The sequence below is a fragment of the Schistocerca piceifrons genome, chromosome 7, assembly GCF_021461385.2.
Source record: "Schistocerca piceifrons isolate TAMUIC-IGC-003096 chromosome 7, iqSchPice1.1, whole genome shotgun sequence".
Classification (NCBI taxonomy): Eukaryota; Metazoa; Arthropoda; class Insecta; order Orthoptera; family Acrididae; genus Schistocerca; species Schistocerca piceifrons.
In genome coordinates, this window is record NC_060144.1 from 449,254,331 (window position 1) to 449,270,708 (window position 16,378).

A 16,378-nucleotide genomic window follows, 5' to 3' on the forward strand; every position below is an offset into this window, starting at 1 on the left:
ACTGTGTGGTCCCAGCTAGATGAAACTTTACTTTTCTTTCAAGTTTAATTCACTTCTTCTGTCCTATCTATATTAAGTAAGGAATATATGCCTTCATGTTGTACATGTGCTATTTGTTTGTAATGTCTTTCTAGTAAGTAAGAATGAGTCCCAAAAATGACTGTACCCAAATGATGGGTTACAAGAGAATATGGGAGGTAATTTGCAGAAGTAAATTCTAAATGTTGAAATAACAATGGGTAATTATGAGCTAATAGCAAAAGTAAACAAGTAATAAATGAGATCCACAAAAAGGACTAGTAACAGTAAAATACAGATACTTTGCGTTAAGAGAAATAACTGAAGCTGGAAATTCCTTAAAGCTGTAACAATTGTGGACAGTTGGGAATCTGAGTCTCACGGGAAGCGTGCAAGGGATAAGTCCCTGCAGTCGCGCTATTCATCGGTGTCGTCGGTGGCTCAGATGGATAGAGCGTCTGCCATGTAAGCAGGAGATCCCGGGTTCGAGTCCCGGTCGGGGCACACATTTTCAGTTGTCCACATCGAAGTATATCAACAACACCTGTCGGCAGTTGAGGGTTTCAGATAGTCATAATTTATTTCCAGGTAAAAGCTGCACGGTCATCAACAGTATTCTGTTCTTTCGGGAACAGTTACTGTCTTCATATAAAGTTTATGAGTTATTTATAGGGCCGCGAGGAGTGGCCGCGCGGTTTGAGGCGTCCTGTCACGGACTGCGCGGCTCCTCCCGCCGGAGGTTCGAGTCCTGCCTCTGTTATGTGTGTGTGTGTTGTTCTTAGAATAAGTTAGTTTAAGTAGTGTGTAAGTCTAGGGACCGATGACCTAAGCAGTTTGGTCCCTTAGTAATTCACACACATTTGAACATTTTTGAGTTATTTATTGTATTCTTTGATTTATTTTTAGATTTTATATTTCAAAAGTTGTCTTATGAAGAAAATACGTCGGCCACAAGAACGACTAGAAGAAATTTTAGAAAATTGTTCAAATACTAGTTCCTGTGACTCCTTTGACACCATGATGAAAACATAGACCAATCAACAGGTGATGAAAGAAAACCGAAATGATTACTTATTACAATATAACTAAAGCCGGTGTCGATGTCGGAGATGAACTGAGTGCCACTTATGATGTTGCCTGCAACAGCAAACGTTGGCTTATGGCAATATTTTATGGTAAATTCTATATGGCTACCATAAATGTCATCACAGTCTACAGCGAAAATACAAAGGTGACAAAACACGCATGAAGCGCCGAGATTTCATTCGTAAATTAGATTTGAATCTGGTAAATGACGGTCTTCGCATTAGACAAGAAAAAATAAGTCTTCCAAGGGAAATTCGTAAGAGGATTGCTGATCAACTGGAAAAACTTCATCGCGTATCTCATACCGACCTCATAGCTGGTGTAACAGTTTCTCGCCTCATTCAGGCCGGGGTTAATGATGCTGTCTCGATTCTAAACAGCCATCAAACTGACCTCAACAGCGACGAGAAATGTCCGATATCTAAACATGTTAAACACCAAACACTATTCACAGAACAGACCTTAGGCCGGTTCCCACTGGTCTAAGGCTGCCTACAAGGCAGTACGAGGAGTGTTCTACGATCGTGAGAAATACGATCACGATGTCGCCGTTATCACCACTGTTGCTGCTGTAGGTGAATCCCGGTGGTGTTGCTGCCTCTTTATTCAAGCAGAGCCTCATTTGTCCTCATGAGGGTGCGTTGACCCCTTTCCAGGCCTTCCTATCTCAAAAAATCCTGTGGAGGTATCGGAAACCGAACCAGGGTCCTTCTGGACTGAACGTAGGGAGGTTGACCTTTCGTGGTACTAGCCGGAATTATGATTGACCTGCATCCCTGCTGAACTCATGAGACTGCATGTCTGAGAAATACATTGATACCTGGTGGCCTCCACCTACACTAAATCACATTAAAAGTATCTGGACCAGTGGGGCTTGCGCAAAACTATATTACTGTGCTACAATGTGGTAGCCTACAGCCATTTGACTTACAAGGTTAGGAATTGTTACTAAATCGAATATACTAATTTACATGAACAAACTGCACTCTTTAAATATATTTAAATTTTGTAATATTTCAATATTGCGAGGATAAAAAAAATGCGATCAGCGGGAATTGAACCTGGATCAGTGAGTTGAGGCTTTAGACCACTCACCCACAGCGTTGTCATAGCATCAGCACTTTGAAAATATCTCGTATTTTTAAGCTTGCAGAAAACGCTACACGCAGTTTCAAAGAAAAATACTGATCTGGCACTGTGAGCAACGTAGCACTGGTAGTGCCAGAATGGATAAGTCACATACTCAATAGAAAACAAACAGCTGTGTCACTTTTCTGAGTTCATTGTAGTGCGGTTGACAATCATTTCAGCATTGGGTTTTAGTTGTTGCAGAAAGATCACTTCCAAGTACACTACTGGCCATTAAAATTGCTACACCAAGAAGAAATGCAGATGATAAATGGGTATTCATTGGACAAATATATTATACTAGAACTGACATGTGATTACATTTTCACGCAATTTGAGGGCATAGATCCTGAGAAATCAGTACCCAGAACAACTACCTCTGGCCGTAATAACGGCCTTGATACGCCTGGGCATTGAGTCAAACAGAGCTTGGATGGCGTGTACAGGTACAGCTGCCCATGCAGCTTCAACACGATACCACAGTCCATCAAGAGTAGTGAGTGGTGCATTGTGACGAGCCAGTTGGTCGGCCGCCATTGACCAGACGTTTTCAATTGGTGAGAGATCTACATCTACGTTTATACTCTGCAAGCCACCCAACGGTGTGTGGCGGAGGGCACTTCACGTGCCACTGTCATTACCTCCCTTTCCTGTTCCAGTCGCGTATAGTTCGCGGGAAGAAGACTGCCGGATAGCCTCCGTGTTCGCTCGAATCTCTCTAATTTTACATTCGTAATCTCCTCGGGAGGTATAAGTAGGGGGAAGCAATATATTCGATACCTCATCCAGAAACGCACCCTCTCGAAACCTGGACAGCAAGCTACACCGCGATGCAGAGCGCTTCTCTTGCAGAGTCTGCCACTTGACTTTGCTAAACATCTCCGTAACGCTATCACGCTTACCAAATAACCCTGTGACGAAAGACGCCGCTCTTCTTTGGATCTTCTCTATCTCCTCTGTCATCCCGACCTGGTACGGATCCCACACTGATGAGCAATACTCAAGTATAGGTCGAACGAGTGTTTTGTAAGCCACCTCCTTTGTTGATGGACTACATTTTCTAAGGACTCTCCCAATGAATCTCAACCTGGCACCCACCTTACCAACAATTAATTTTATAAGATCATTCCACTTCAAATCATTCCGCACGCATACTCCCAGATATTTTACAGAAGTAACTGCTACCAGTGTTTGTTCCGCTATCATAGAATCATACAATAAAGGATCCTTCTTTCTATGTATTCGCAATACGTTACATTTGTCAATGTTAAGGGTCAATTGCCATTCCCTGCACCAAGTGCCTATCCGCTGCAGATCTTCCTGCAATTCGCTGCAATTTTCTAATGCTGCAACTTCTCTGTATACTACAGCATCATCCGCGAAAAGCCGCATGGAACCTCCGACACTGTCTACTAGGCCATGTATATATATTGTGAAAAGCAATGGTCCCATAACACTCCCCTGTGGCACGCCAGAGGTTACTTTAACGTCTGTAGACGTCTCTCCATTGAGAACAACATGCTGTGTTCTGTTTGCTAAAAACTCTTCAATCCAGCCACGCAGCTGGTCTGATATTCCGTAGGCTCTTACTTTGTTTAACAGGCGACAGTGCGGAAATGTATCGAACACCTTCCGGAAGTCAAGGAAAATGGCATCTACCTGGGAGCCTGTATCTAATATTTTCTGGGTCTCATGAACAAATAAAGCGAGTTGGGTCTCACACGATCGCTGTTTCCGGAATCCATGTTGATTCCTACAGAGTAGCTTCTGGGTTTCCAGAAATGACATGATACTCGAGCAAAAAGCATGTTCTAAAATTCTACAACAGATGGATGTCAGAGATATAGGTCTATAGTTTTGCGCATCTGCTCTACGACCCTTCTTGAAGACTGGGACTACCTGTGCTCTTTTCCAATCATTTGGAACCTTCCCTTCCTCTAGAGACTTGCGGTACACGGCTGTTAGGAAAGGGGAAAGTTCTTTCGCGTACTCTGTGTAGAATCGAATTGGTATCCCGTCAGGTCCAGTGGACTTTCCTCTGTTGAGTGATTTCAGTTGGTTTTCTATTCCTTGGACACTTATTTCGATGTCAGCCATTTTCTCGTTTGTGCGGGGATTTAGAGAAGGAACTGCAGTGCGGTCTTCCTCTGTGAAACAGCTTTGGAAAAATGTGTTTAGTATTTCAGTTTTATGCGTGTCACACTCTGTTTCAATGCCATCATCATCCACTTACTGATTTAACGTAGGACCAGAACTTCCTAGGATTTTCTGTCAAGTCGGTACATAGAATTTTACTTTCGAATTCACTGAACGCTTCCCGCATAGCCCTCCTTACACTAACTTTGACATCGTTTAGCTTCTGTTTGTCTGAGAGGTCTTGGCTGCGTTTAAACTTGCAGTGAAGCTCTCTTTGCTTTCGCAGTAGTTTCCTAACTTTGTTGTTGAACCACGGTGGGTTCTTTCCGTCACTCACAGTTTTGCTGGGCACGTACCTGTCTAAAACGCATTTTACGATTGCCTTGAACTTTTTCCATAGACACTCAACATTGTCAGTGTCGGAACAGAAATTTTCGTTTTGATCTGTTAGGTAGTCTGAAATCTGCCTTCTATTACTCTTGCTAAACAGATAAAGCTTCCTTCCTTTTTTTATATTCCTATTTACTTCCATGTTCAGGGATGCTGCAACGGCCTTATGATGACTGATTCCCTGTTCTGTGCTTACAGAGTCGAAAAGTTCGGGTCTGTTTGTTATCAGTAGGTCCAAGATGTTATCTCCACGAGTCGGCTCTGGAGAATGTGCTGGTCAGGGCAGCAGTTGGACCTTTTCTGTATCCAGAGAGGCCCGTACAGGACCTGCAACATGCGGTCGTGCATTATCCTGCTGAAATGTAGGGTTTCGCAGGGATCGAATGAAGGGTAGAGCCACGGGTCGTAACAAATCTGAAATGTAGCGTCCACTGTTCAAAGTGCCGTCAATGCGAACAAGAGGTGACCGACACGTGTAACCAATGGCACCCCATACCATCACGCCGGGTGATACGCCAGTGTGACGATGACGGATACACGCTTCCAATGTGCGTTCAGCGCGATGTCGCCAAACACGGAAGTGACCGTCATGATGCTGTAAACAGAACCTGGATTCATCCGAAAAAATGACGTTTTGCCATTCGTGCACCCAGGTTCGTCGCTGAGTACACCATCGCAGGCGCTCCTGTGTGTGATGCAGCGTCAAGGGTAACCGCAGCCATGGTCTCCGAGCTGATAGACCATGCTGCTGCAAACGTCGTCGAACTGTTCGTGCAGATGGTTGTTGTCTTGCGAACGTCCCCATCTGTTGAGTCAGGGATCGAGACGAGGCTGCACGATCCGTTACAGCCATGCGGATAAAATGCCTGTCACCTCGACTGCTAGTGATAAAAGGCCGTTGAGATCCAACTCGGCGTTCCGTATTACCCTCCTGAACCCACCGATTCAATATTCCGCTAACAGTCACTGGATCGAGACCAACGCGAGCAGCAATGTCGCGATACGATAAACCGCAATCGCGATAGGCTACAATCCGACCTTTACGAAAGTCGGAAACGTGAAGATACGCATTTCTCTCCTTACACGAGGCATCACATCAACCAGGCAACGCCGGTCAACTGCTGTTTGTGTATGAGAAATCGGTTGGAAGCTTTCCTCATGTCAGCACGTTGTAGGTGTCGCCACCGGTGCCAACCTTGTGTTAATGCTCTGAAAAGCTAATCATTTGCATATCACAGCCTGTCGGTTGAATTTCGCGTCTGTAGCACGTCATCTTCGTGGTGTAGCAATTTTAATAGCCAGTAGTGTATGTTTCGTCCGTTTTATTTGGTTGCCAGCAAGCATTCTAAGAGAAATGGCGTAATTTTAGTGCGTTTTCAGGCTCGCATTCGAAGCAAAATAGGATAATTTTAGTGTGATATTCACAGTGCAGCCAACGTCATTGCCGCAGTCATAACACCGGTTCCCGTCAGATAACCGAATTTAAGCGCCGTTGGGCTCGGCTGACACTTGGATAGGTGACTATCCGGTCTGCCGAGCGCTGTTGGCAAGCGGAGTGCACTCAGCCCTTGTGAGGCCAACCGAGGAGCTACTTGATTGAGAAGTAGCGGCTCCAGTCTCGAAAACTGACAGACGGCCGGGAGAGCGGTGTACTGACCACATGCGCCCCCCCCCCCCCCCCCCCCCCATATCCGCATCCAGTGACGGCTGCGGGCTGAGGATGATACGGCGGCTTGTCAGTAGCGTTGAGCCTTATTGGCCTGTTCGGGAAGAGTTTAGCTTTAGTTTTTATTTACAGTGTACTGTAGCACATTAGCACAGGATAACCGGCCGCCACTGATCTGACATTTATTAGTGAACATTAATATGACTTGTGTCCTTTATAATAAACTATGATGGGTGCTGTTTCATTGAGGTGTCTGAACGTCTCTGGACGAATGGCAGCCCAGTCTTCCTGAAGAACCGAAACCTGAGAAGCTGGGGTCTGGAGTGAGGGTGACTTTCTAACTCATCCATAAACGTTTTCCATTGGTTCAGGTCGGAACTTTGGGCAGTCAGTCCCTTTCAGAAGCGATGTAGTCCACAATCCATCGCCTCACAGATGCTACTATATGACATGGTCTATTGTCATGCTGACACTAACAGTCATCTCTTCCAACCAATACTGTAAAATATTTTCATGTCCCTCCATATTTAGCATTTTTTTAACTGCAATAAGGGAACCAAATCTTAGCCACGAAAAACTCCCCCTACCATAACACAATCTCCTACGCACGTCACTGCTGGAAAACCCTTCCACTGGACTGCCACAGAGTGTAGCGTGACTCGTCACTCCAAATCACTCGTTTACAGTCATCCACTGTCCGGTGGCGTCGCTCTTTGCAGCACCTCAAGCGTCGCTTAGCATTGACTTCTCGACCGTTGCCCTCTCATTCTTTTTAACTCCCCACGCACAGTCATTGTACTACCGGGACTGCTGGTAGCACTTTGGAACTCACGAGTGATTCCTTCCGCTGATTTCGTGCGACTTTTCACAACCATCCTCCGCAATGCTCGACGGTCATTCTCCGTCAGTACATGAGGTCTGGCTGGTCTTGCTTTAGCTGTGCTTGTTCCTTTGCGTTTCTACTTCACAATCACACTACCAAGAGTCGACTTGTGCATAGAAGGGCTGAAATGACGGTGGTATATCTGTTACTCAGCTGATACTCAATGCTTAGTCCACGGGCGAAGCCGCTGAGCTCTTCTGACCCACACATTCCGCTGTACTGGCTCTCTGCTGACACACACAATAATTCCCGCCTTCATATATACTGGCGGCTCCGCCTCTCACGCCATCTAGAGGTGAACTATGAATTACATGAAGGTATCCGTATACTTAAGATCGGGTAGTGTACTTTTACGACTATCGACAAGTGTAATTCAGGTTCTGTATTCGTCACTGAAGAGAACCCGACCACAGTGATCCAGGTTCTATGCCAGGTGTTGCGTTGTTCACGTTCTTCGCGCACTACGGAGATGGCAGGTTTCTACCTTTGTTATTAATGGATACCTAGAGGTTCCTGTGGAGATCTTTGCTTACTCTCTGTGTCGATAAGTTCTCCCAGCAGTCTCCATGAAGACAAACGCACCTAATCTTATACTTTGGTCATTACGATGACAGAGGAAGACCAAAAAACGGTTAACCGCCTAATTCCCAAGTGCTTTTCGGCAGGATATCGAATGCTCAGCCTATATATGCAAGTCGATATGTGTCTCCTGTATGTATGCGCCTGACTGCTGATGTAGTCTACGTATCGCGAATACCCAAATCTGGTTCTTGTATATTGTTCTCATGTCTAAATGGTATTTATACATCTGCACAGATATTCAATCCTCTTTCCACAGCTTTTGAAACCATTCTTACAGAACATACAAAAGAAAATTTTATTGCTAATTTAGGTGCATGGTAATTATTATGGATTGAATATGGGAATTCCCCAAATCTCTACCAACGGCGATTTACCATTTCTTATTGTGTTCCCAGAAGGATTTTTATAGCAGACAACCTCAGTTTATTCTGCGTTACATTCTCGTATTGGTTACTCTTTCCAGTATATAGTGGATGTAAAATTTGTTTTACGTCGGAATCTCCCCTTTGTTAAGTCTATGTCACTTCGTATCAGGGAACGGCTTAAACTAATGTATACTTTGAACTGTCGAAAAAAAGTGTAGTATAACATTTTCAGTGTTGATGTGGCTGTATGGGTATTTTTCCGAAAGCCAATAAATTTCAAAAGGACAGGCGCACAATTATGCTACATTCTCCACGGACTACCTACGAACCACAATTTGTTCGCAGCAGTCATCAGCTTGTGTTGATGACACCAGTTACCAACGACGAGGAAAGCAATGTTTTCTTTTGCGTCTCATGGCAGTAATTGTGTGTTCGAATGACGCTGCTGTGCTGTACCTCAACTCACTCCGACTCGCATTCGGGAGACGACGGTTCAAATTTCCATCCGGCCACCCAGGTTTAGGTTTTTCTAGAATTCACTAAATCACTTAAGGAAAATGCCATTACGGTTTCATTGAAAAGACACGGTCGATTTCCTCCCTGATCCTTAATTAATCCGAGCTTGTGCACCGTCTATACTCAACTCGTTGTCAGCGACACGTTAAACTCTATTGCTCCCTTCTCCCTTCCCAATTCATTGGGTAAATTCCAGTGTTGATTAACCTTCTTCACTTAGTATGACAATGAGAGCTCGAGCTAAGCTAGGAACGATCTTTGGCTGATTACATGTGAAGTGACCTAGTTTTAGAGATGTACAGCCACTCACACATTTTGTTCAAATTTTGTTTGCAGGTTATTAAACGAGCAAAGAAAAACATGCAGATTTCTAGCTAACAAACGTTAATATTTTTCAAGTAGGGCACTCTTGAATGAAGGTGGAGACAAAATGGTGAATCGATATGCTGTATTTCAGTGAAAGGTGCAAAACTTAGGACGGTGTCCAAAAAGCTCGCATTGCTCACATTCATTAACTTCTATTTCACTCCATTCACTATCTGTTTGCACTCCAAACTGCGTTCAAAGGGGCTCCATAAATTTTGACGTGAATAAATTTCTCCAATGTTTAAGTGCGCTGATCTTTTGACGTAATTCGTTTAGGAAGCTCGTCATTCGTCGTCTTGTTGTCTAGTAGTTCGTCTATGACGTTATCATATTTTATCAGCCAGATATGTTTAGCTGAAACTGCCCGAAAAACGTTGCCATTGCCTGGTTCATTCTCACAGAAACCACTATCTGAGAGCATTCTTTATAAAATATAAACTTTGTACGACTGTGTTTTTCCTGGGTATAAAGTAACATTTTAGAGCATTATCTTCTAACCCCATAGATCCAACTGGATAGCCAAGCGCGTGAAAACCTTCGCTTCTGGGGCACGGGGAGCCTCATCGGCCCCAGATATAATCCGCCCGGTGGATTAACGACGAATAAGAGTGTGCTGCCCTCCATGGCTGAAGTTTTTATATGGTTTCTGACATTTGATTAGGCGAATATCGGGCTGGTACACACGCCCTGTATCAGTTATACGACGGGCAGACATTTAGAAAATGTTCTCAACTTGGAGGTGAGATAACACTGGAGGAAGACAGATGGCACGCACAAAATTCGTCCTGGGAGGGGGGGGGGGGGGTGGGGAGGGGGGGGGGAACAGAAGAGGTGGCGTCAGGAAAAGCATACGGTCTCTCTCAACCAATAACATTGCTAGTCCGAAATAACATACGGACCCCGTGGAGACAAGAGAAAAGGCCAGGAACAAAAAGATCTTCTAAGATCATACTCTTATTTGGAAATCTGTAGTAAATTAATTTTGTAGAGAAGAGAGTGATCTTTCAAACGGCTGTTATCGGACTTGTGCATCAGGTGTCGCTTTGGAAATAAAAAGCAGCTATTTTTGTCGACAAGCTTGGCCTCAAATATATTAAAAAACTATATATAGTTAATGACAGCATCATCTGCAAACAATCTTAGAGGTTGCTCCGAGTGTCTCCTAAATCATTTATGTACTTCAGCAACGGCAGAGGACCTACAACACTTCCTTGGGAATGCCGGATATCATTTCTGCTTTAATCGATGATTTTCAGTCGATGACTATGTACCGTGACCTTTCTGAACTGGAAATCACCAATCCACTTACATAACTGGAGCGACACTACATAGGCATGCAATTTTACTACAAGTCTCTTGTACGGAGCATCTTCCTTTGATAGTAAATCCATGCTGCGAGTAATATTTTAACAAAATCAAAGATGGTCGAGTGAGTATCCCCTGGCTCACTCGACATGAAATCATCTTTTTTGAGTCTGTTAACAGACTGAAAAATATGCAGAAACCTCGTCGTTTTGTTCTCGGTTTGAGACACAGACACGGGACACTACTTAAATTCACTACAGGTTTAATTCCTGTACTAGGCGACAGGTGATTGGCTATACTTAAGTACAGGTTGTTGTATTTGGCCACGAACGGCACGTTTGCAGTGCCCTCAATACGTTGCAAGTATCAGTCGTGTCAGAACATTGTTCTGTGTAGGTGTGAGTGCATTATGTCGCAGTTAAGTGAAATTGAACATGGACATATTATTGATGCCCCTATGGTGGCTGGTTCCGTAATCAAGGTAACCAAAATTTTTGGTACCGCCCTAAAGAGAAAGCGGAAAAACGCCAACGGGTGAGACACCATGCGAGCGAAAGTATGTGTTGAGCGATCGTGACATACAGTCACTGAAGATGATTTTGACGAAAAATAAGAGTTCTATAGCTGCAAATCTCAGTGCAGAACTGGATGTCATAATCGCGAGCCTTGTCAGCACGAAAACAATACGAACGGAGGGAACGTAAGCTGGATATTGCAAAGCGGGATGGAATTCCGGAACAATTCAAATGGCTCTGAGCACTATGGGACTTAACTGCTACGGTCATCAGTCCCCTAGAACTTAGAACTACGTAAACCTAACTAACCTAAGGACAGCACACAACACCCAGCCATCACGAGGCAGAGAAAATCCCTGACCCCGCCGGGAATCGAACCCGGGAACCCAGGCGTGGGAAGCGGGAACGCTACCGCACGACCACGAGATGCGGGCCGGAACAATTAATCAGTGCCGCGCGGGGTAGCCGCGTGGTCTGGGGGCGCCTGGTCATGGTCCGTGCTGCTTCCCCCGTCGGAGGTTCGAGTCCTCCCTCGGGCATGGGTGTGTGTGTTGCCCTCAACGTAAGTTAGTTTAAGTTAGGTTAAGTAGTGTGTAAGCTTAGGGACCGATGACCTCAGCAGTTTGGTCCCATAAGACCTTACCACAAATTTCCACAAAATTTTCATCAGTGATGCGTATAATCGTAGCAGGGAAACGTGGTGTCAAAGCCATGAGTAATGGAAGAAAGTTATTCGATCGGACGACTCTTGTTTCACAGTTTTTCCAACTTCTGCCCGAGTTAATGTCGCAAGAGTGAAATATGGCGAAGGTTGTGTGATGATTTGAGCACAATATCGTGGTATGCCACGGGCCCCATGGTTACTCTGCAAGGTCGCATTACTGCCATTTTGGCTGATCAGGTCAGTCGCATGGTAGAATATTAGTTCCCAAGTGGTGATGCTGTGTCCCAAGGCGACAGTGCGCCTGTTTTTGCAATTCGCTTCGCCCACGACTGGTTTTCTGAGTACCAGGATAAATTTTCACATCTCCCCTGTGCACCACAGCCACCAGCTCTTTGTATTATTGAGCCTTTGTGGTGTAGATGCCTGAGTGAACCACCGCCATCGCAGTTACCTGAACTTGCCACTATTTCGCAGCAAGAATGGTATAAGATTCCCTTGAAAACCATACAGGACCAGTATTTATCCGTTCCGACGACTGGAAGCTGTTTTGAATGCCGACGGTTTTCCTACGCCGTATTACGCACGTTAATGTGTTGTCTTCGGATTTCCATGTATCTGGGGTTAAAGAGTTCTAGGCCGCGCGGAGTGGCCGCGCGGTTAGAGGCGCCGTGTCACGGATTGCACGGCCGCTCCCGTCGGAGGTTAGACTCCTCCCTCGGGCATGGGTGTATGCGTTGTTCTTATCATAAGTTAGTGTAAGATAGTTTAAGTAGTGTGTAATTCTAGGGACCGATGACAGTAGTAGTTTGGTCCCTTAGAAATTCACACACATTTGAACATTTGAGTGTTCTGGGAAAGAGATCTGATTTTTAAAGAACACAGTCTACGCAAATAAACTGTGCCGTTTCATAACTTTTTTAAGCAGTTTAGGCCTAAATTGATTCGAATGTTATCTGTTTCTGCTTTTACTTCCTTATACACCAACGTCACCCACGCTGAAACTGTGGCACTTATTAACGCAGCACTGCTGTTCTGCGGGTAGTCGTGAGTCAGGGGTTCATCCTCACTGCACGTCAAGGACAGATGAGCGTCGCTATGCTGTCTGGGCTTGCTGCAGCCTTTCGCAACCCATTACCTCTTACGGAAGTCCGTGAGGTCGCCTCTTGCCTGATGTTGCCACTAACGTGGAAGTGTGTGACGATTGTAAGGGAGTGAATTGCAAGATCTCTACTGATGGAAACAATAACGCAAGATTGTTGCTGGATTCCTCGTCAAGGGAAAAAGACACTTCTGGTTCGAAAGAAACAGCGTCTCCTGCAAACTCTTATCACACGAGGAAAAGACGGGGAAGTCCAACAAATTTTTGTCAGAGGCTAATGATGCTGGTTGTGAACACGGAAAACGGATTCCGTGGAATGAAGATCTTCGTTATCAGTAAGAACAATTCGGCTAGCTGATAGATTAAAGTGTGAATCGCACGAGGATTCCAATACCGACTGCTAGGAAACTTACTGGCAGATTAAACGGTGTTCTTACAGAGACTCGAAACTTGGGCCTTCGCCTGCCGCGGGGAAGTGCTCTACGGGCTGAGCTATCCAAGCGCGTCTTACGATCCGCCCTCCCAGCTTTACTTCCGCCGGTACTTCGTCTACTACCTCCCAAATTTCACAAAAGTTCTCATCCATACTCTGCAGAACTAGGACTCTCGGGAGAAAGCATAATGCGGAGACTTGTCTTAGCTACAGGCTGGGAGATTGTTTACATAATGAATTTTCACTCTGGAGCGTGTGTGCGTTGTTATGAAAGTTTCTCGCAGATTAGAGCCTGACGGAGACTTGCACCGGGCGAAGGCCCCACGTTCGAGTCCCGGTACGACACACAATTTTAACCTGTCAGAAAGTCTCAAAGCAGTGACACTCCGATGCAGAGTGAAAATTCGTTCTGGAAACAGCCTTCTTTTAAATGTAATGTTATTGTCATTACTGCCATAACCACATTTGTACAAAAATGGTTCAAATGGCTCTGAGCACTGTGGGACTTAACATCTGAGGTCATCAGTCTCCTAGAACTTAGAACTACTTAAACCTAACTAACCTAAAGACATCACACACATCCATGCCCGAGGAGGGGTTCGAACCTGCGACCATAGCGGTCGCGCGGTTCCAGACTGAAGCGCAAGCGCCTAGAACCGCTCAGCCACACTGCATATTTTTACGTCTACATCTACATCTAGATGCCTACTCTGCAGTTTACACGTAAGTGCCTGGCAGAGATTTCATCGAACCACTTTCACACTATTTCTCTACCGCCTACTCTCGAACAACGCACATGAAAAAGAACATTGAAATCTTTCAGGGCGAGCTTTGATTTCTCTTATTACAATGATCACTTCTCCCTATGAATGTAAATGCCAACAAAATATTTTCGCATCCAGAGGAGAAGGCTCAAAATTGAAATTTCGTGAAAAGATCACATCGAAACGAAAAACGCCTTTCTTTTAATGATTTCCATCCCAACTCCCGTATCATATCTGTGACACTTTCCCCCCTATTTCACAATAATACAAAACAAGCTGCAAATGGATTCGCATTCGGGAGGACGACAGTTCAAATCCGCTTGCGCTCATTCTGATTTAGGTTTTCCGTGATTTCTCCAAACCACTTCTGGCCAATGTCGGGATGGTTTGTTTGAAAGGGCACGGCCCACTTCCTTCTACATTCTTCCTTAATCTGATTGGACCGATGACCTCAGTGTTTGGTCCCCTCCTCCGAATCAACCAATCAAAACGAACTGCTCTTCTTTGAACTTTTTCGATGTCTCCGTCAATCAGTCTCGTATGGATCCCACACTGCAAAGCAGTACTCTTGTTGAGGACTAGCGGTGTGCAGGCTATCTCTTTAGTACACCTGTTGCATCTTCTAAGAGTTGCGTCAGTAGAAAGCAGTCTTTGATTTGCCTTCTCCACAAATTATCTATGTGATCCTTCCCCTTTAAGTTGTTCATAATTGTAATTCCTATGTATATAAATGAATTGACAGCCTTTAGATTTGTGTGTCTTATCATGCAACCGAATTTTAACTTACTCATTTTAATACTCATGTGGATGACCTCACATTATTCATTATATATGGTCAGTTGGCACTTTTCGCATCATACAGATTGTTGCGAAATCATTTTGCAATTGGTTTTCATCTTCCGCTGACTTTACTAGAAGGTAGATGATAGCATCGTCTGCAGTCAACCTTATATGGCTGCTCAGATTGTCTTCTAACTTCTTTATATATACTAGGAACAACAGAGGGTCCATAACACTTTCTTGGGGAACGACAGATTACACGGTGCAACCAACTGTCATGGGAAGGCACGGGCTGAACTACTCGGTCGTCGTTTGGCTAAATTTATGCAGTACATTTATCTCCGTGCATTGTTAGTAGAAATAGGTTCCTGACGCCCCACATTCAAATCGGCAGCGATCTCACTCTCAGCAGACGATCTACAGCCGCGTATGACTCTGCGGAAGCGACGTGACGTCCTTTCATTAAACACTTGTGGTAATTCTGTGAGGCGATTATGCGCGTGGAAACAATGTCTCTGCTGTGTTAGCCGTCTACCCCAGAGAATGGCGCCGGCAGATACCCATAGTCTCGCGAATTCTCCGATATGCTATGATCTATGCGTCTCGCATCCATTACCATTGTACTTTCAAAGTCTGTTAATTCACGTCGTTCTGCCATGTTAACTACACACGTGACGGAATGCTCAATTATCGTGCCTGCGCTCTCCGCTATATGCCGCATTTAGCCCCAACGTTAGGGCCACATAGAAGAGGGATCTGACACGTTTGATCACTCAGCTTGTATTAGCAATAGACTAAATATTACCACACATTTATGTTAGTACATAAAGAGCACATACGAGGGAGGGTTGCCCAGAATGTAAAGCATCGCATTTTTTTCTGAGCCGAAAACAATGCTACGATTGAGGAACGTTACGTATGCATTATTTGAAGTCTCCTGAGTGAGCGTGACAAGTTATCGTCACTTCCGACAGGTAGCGTAGCTGCAGGGCAGTTTCAAAATGGCGTCTGCAGGTGATGTACGTTACAAGCAACGTGCGTCATTGAATTTCTCACTGCAGGAAAAGAAACTGTGGAGAATAGCCACAAACGCTTGTGCAATGTCTATGGAGCACCTGCTGTTGACAGAAGTACAGTTAGCCGCTGGGCACGCTGGGTGAGGTCTTCAGAAGGCGGTTCGGCGGAGCTCCACGACTTGCAGCGGCCGAGGGGATCATTCACGGTTGTCACACCTGACACACTTGACCTAGCCTCCTCGGACTTCAACCTGTTTGGGCCATTACAGGATCCCATTCGTGGAAGACATTTTGAGGACGATGAGGAGGTGATTCACAAAGTGAGGCACTGGCTCCGCCACCAGGACAAGGATTGGTACCGACAGGACATGTACCCTCTTGTTTCGAGCTGGAGGAAGGCCATAGAACGGGATGGAGATAATGTGGAAAAATAGAGTGTGTAGACAAAACACCATTCTTTCGTGTGTGTAATTGTCATTATGTTTAACAAAGCATTATTGAAGCAAAAAAATGCGGTGCAGTACTTTCTGGGCAACCCTCGTAGTAGCTGATACATGTATGTATACATTATGGAGTATGAGTATTTTGTTTTTGCCACATTGGATGCGTGTACAGAGCGGATCAAAAATTTATAAAGTTTAGATGCTCATGATTTCAAAATTAACT

The 16,378-nt window shown here is 44.8% G+C and overlaps 1 non-coding gene across 1 annotated transcript; it reads left to right on the forward strand.

Annotated features, from left to right (window-relative positions):
- The first annotated feature begins 447 nt into the window (after positions 1–447).
- On the forward strand, positions 448–522 carry Trnat-ugu. Its single transcript has one exon. It is a non-coding gene; the product is annotated as a tRNA-Thr (tRNA).
- Positions 523–16,378: the final 15,856 nt, after the last annotated feature.